The sequence below is a fragment of the Quercus suber genome, unplaced genomic scaffold (assembly GCF_002906115.3).
Source record: "Quercus suber isolate HL8 unplaced genomic scaffold, Cork oak 2.0 scaffold_192, whole genome shotgun sequence".
Taxonomy (NCBI): Eukaryota; Viridiplantae; Streptophyta; class Magnoliopsida; order Fagales; family Fagaceae; genus Quercus; species Quercus suber.
In genome coordinates, this window is record NW_027069650.1 from 978,935 (window position 1) to 983,067 (window position 4,133).

General features: G+C 34.7%; 1 pseudogene; it reads right to left on the reverse strand.

The window, feature by feature from the left end:
- Positions 1-1,516: 1,516 nt before the first annotated feature.
- Positions 1,517-3,146, reverse strand: LOC136069825 (uncharacterized; annotated as a pseudogene).
- Between the last annotated feature and the right edge of the window lie 987 nt (positions 3,147-4,133).

A 4,133-nucleotide genomic window follows, 5' to 3' on the forward strand; every position in this document is an offset into this window, starting at 1 on the left:
TATATATATTATATATATATATTATGACTTTGAAAAATTAAATATTACTTAAATTCTATTATCTTGTTTTAGATGCAATATTATTACTAATTAACATGAATAACATAGAATTTTTTTAGAAAGTCTATAGACACAAGAAATTGACAAAACTTTTCCCACCTGTTAATGTGGTTGATTGATAGTGATAAGTAAAAGTGTAATGTTAGTGGTGGACCTATGTGAGAACTAGTAAAAGTTTGTCAACTCAATTATTGTAAAAAATATTGTGAATTTTTTTTTTTTTTTGTGTATTGTTTTTTTTTTTTTTATAGAAGTGCTACATTCACAATATTTTTCACAACAAATCCTAGTTGTTAAGTTGTTACTGGTTCTAATTTGAACTTGCCACTGATATTTTTTTTTTTTTGGTCATCAATAACAGCCTATAACAACCTACTACTTAGAATTTATTGTAAAAATATTGTGAACCTAGCATTTCTTTCTCTTTTTTTCTTATTTTTCATTTGATAAAAAAAATTATTTTATTTAATGGCTAATATTTGGGCTTAATTAAATTAAATTTGGGGTATTTTTTCTACTTGGGGTCTTAAGCGAACATATTACTTGCTTACATTGTAGAGCCGACACTGAATCTAAATAAACATGCAATAAATGTCTTAGATTTTAATGTATAGATGGAGATGTTCCACCACAATTCCAATTTGTAATTCAAGCTGAATTAGCCTTTTTATCTTAATATAAGCTTTTAATCTTTTTTCTAAAAAAACGAAGAAAAAAAAAACAGTTTTTTTCTTTTAAAAAAAAAAGTTTAATCCATGTGGCACTATACTTGGCATCATAGCTAGCATAAAAGTTTTAAAAATATATATATATATATATATATTTATGCAATACTACAGTCACAAACTATTTTACAACATTTTTACAAATTGTTGATATAACTAATTCTTACTGGTTCTCACTTGGGCCCATCACTAATATCATTTTTTTACTTACCAATAATTACTTACCTCACAGCCGCTATCTTCAAATTATTTTATCAATTATACCATACCATTTTATAACACACTCAACATCCCTAATTTTATTTTCCTATAAACACATTTAAATAATATATTTACACAAATATACAATACAACTTTTATTTTCCTAGAGAGTGAAAGGGATGCAAAGAGTGAAAGAGAGAGAAGTGGGAATAAATTATATTAAAAACTTATACCATTTTGCTACAGTACCATCATAAATAATGCTAAAATTCACCAACATATATAGTTTGCAAGACCTAATGCCAATGCTCAGCATAATATTTTTTTGGAGATAAATTCCATAGTTTGAGGAGGGACATTTGAGCTTATGTCTCCATTAGAAACACAATAGAGACTAATTGGATTACAAGACTCTTATGGTCAACCCATAAATTAATCACACTCACACCCTAACAGTTGCATAACTTTATATGCCATTAACCATGAGAATAATATTTTAGGGAGAAAAACTTCCATTAGAAAAGGTCAAATGCAACTTTAAAATGAAAAGAAAACAATTAACAAAGTACCACATTGAAATCCTTGAAAATTGAATGCATTTCGTTCTCTAAAACAAAAGACAATCCATTGATCTTTCCCTAACCCCTAAACTCAATTTTTCCAAAGTAACCTGAATCATTCACGTCTTTCTTGCTCCAAATTTCCTCCACAATACTCCTCAAAGTCCAAGTATCTAATTTCACACCCTCAGGAACTTTCAAACTAAGCCCAATCGAGCAGTCTCCAACAAAAGCATTAGCCCAAGACTGTTCCATTCAAAATTCTGCAGGCAACACCACAAAACCGAGTCTCTGTCTTATCCCAAGCACCCACAGCAATCAACATCGAATTAGGATCAAAAGGAAACTCAATACCACTATAACTAGAGTTAGGAAAACCCAACAACATCTGCATCTTTTTGCGATTTTCACACCGAAGCACCTTATAAAAAATCCTATTAGGCAAATACCCAATACTCTCACCAAAAGGATTGCAATTCACACCATTACAATCACTCCCATATTCCAATTCATAAAAATTAGTACGTATTTTAAGCAAGAAACAAACACCCCAGTGATGATATCTTGTTGGAGATAATTTCATACTAGTTTTATTCTCACTATCTCCCACACCATGTGCACTCAAACAATCACTCTCATATTCATGAATTGGATTCTCAGACAAACCCAATATCTCAATTGGTTCAAAGTACTCTGAATCTTCATCCTCCTCCTTAACATTCAAACTCTCCAATGTACCACCAATCAAACTACCATATATGCCAGAATTCTTAGGATAATTAAGCTGAAGAACAACATCAGGACAACCCTTCATACAACCAGAATCAACGTTATTATACTCTGATCCGATCATACACAGTTTTCCAGTAGATTCTGACCAATACCCACTAAGCCAAATCTCTGTATCGGGTAGTTTACTGAATCCTCTTGGTCCATAAAACACAGGCCCGATCGACCGAATAGAGTACCCGAATGAGTTTCCGATGAAAAGAGATGCTTGGACCTTGTGAACGCCATGGAAGGCGGTCAGTTGGGAAGAGAAGGATTGGAAGGAGAGAATTTTCGGGTTTTGGTTGAAAATTTGGTCGCCGCCGGAGAAATAGCCGAGTTGGAAGCTGAGGGAGGGGAAGGGGGAGGAGGAGGAGGAGGAGAAGTCGGGGAAGGATGAAGGGGGCCTCGGGAACGACGTGGTTGCAGTACTGGGCGTATGGGATTTCGGGTTTCAGATTTTGGCGTAGTAGGATAACGGTAGCAGCAGCGGCGGCGGTGGTGGTGGGGATGTTGAGAACAATGAGAAGGAATAAGCAGAGGAAGGGAGTGAGTGAGGATTTCTGGTTTTTTGAAGGGTTTATTGGGTTTAGGCGAAGAAGAAGCCATTGGAGTTTTGTTGAACGTCAAAGGGTTGTTTTACTATAGCGTAAAGGTCTCTTCTCCATTTGCAGAGTGCTCCTAGGTTAGTGTTATTTTATTCTTCTAAAAAAATAAAAAATTATTACTCCTATTTTTATTAGGTCTCGATCTCGTGTAGAGAGTTTTTAACGATCTGTTACTGTTAGCTTAGGGATGAGCACTATCATCACGTGTGTAAAATGTTAAATTTTTAGCATTTGACATGTCAAACAACAAAAAAATGTTAAAATTTTAACATTTGACACATCAAACACAAAAAACAAAGTTTATGAGGTGCTTCAAATTCTCAAGTACAATTGTATGGATAGAATTGTACTGTAAGGGCACGTTTCAGGTCCTTGACCCTAAGGATGAAAGGATTGAGGTCTAAAGAGTCCAACACAATAAATTTGTAGAGAGTGGACTTGAAACTAGACTTCAATGAGATGGACAACAATCAATCTGGGTTAAAGATGACAAGAAAACCAAAATAAACAAGTTTTGCGCAAAGAAAACTTCTTGGCAAAGTCCGAGGAGAGCAGTTCTTGTATATATTTCTCTTAGATTTGATTACAATTATAATTCTTAGTGCTACAATGTTTTTTTTTATGGATTCTCTGATGCCCCCTTTGTAATGGGGTCCTTTCTTCCTTATATTCTCCTGTTTTGCTTCATCTCCACCCTCCACGTGTAGGTTAAGTTGCTTGTCTTGATCCTTATCTCATCATCACATTCTTGAAGTCTTTGGGAGTAGCTGTAAGGCTGAATATCACTGTTTAGGTATCACCTCCACATTAATGCGGTCAGAATGTTAGTTACAGAGCATTTAATGCAGTAGTAGCAGCTTTTTCTTAGATATTACTTAGCTTCCTTTGTCCTATTCCCTCATGATGTTTATCCTTACCAATAGAATTGCCTGGAGTATTGCTCTTGATGGCAGGTCAGCTCCTCTGACTTCTACTCTGTTAAGTCGAGGACGCATTTCTCCTCGGACGACCTCCCTAAACCCTCATGACCAAGATCCTTCCATAACTCACTGATTTGTACTTCTTTGCTAATGTCTACCTATCCTCGGACTATTAAATGTTCTCGAACAAGGCCTACGGCTCAATATACATTCCTAGGCCTTTCATCCCTATAGTTCTATAGTATGTTGTAAAATTAAATAACAATGGCATTGTAGCATGAGGTGTTTCAG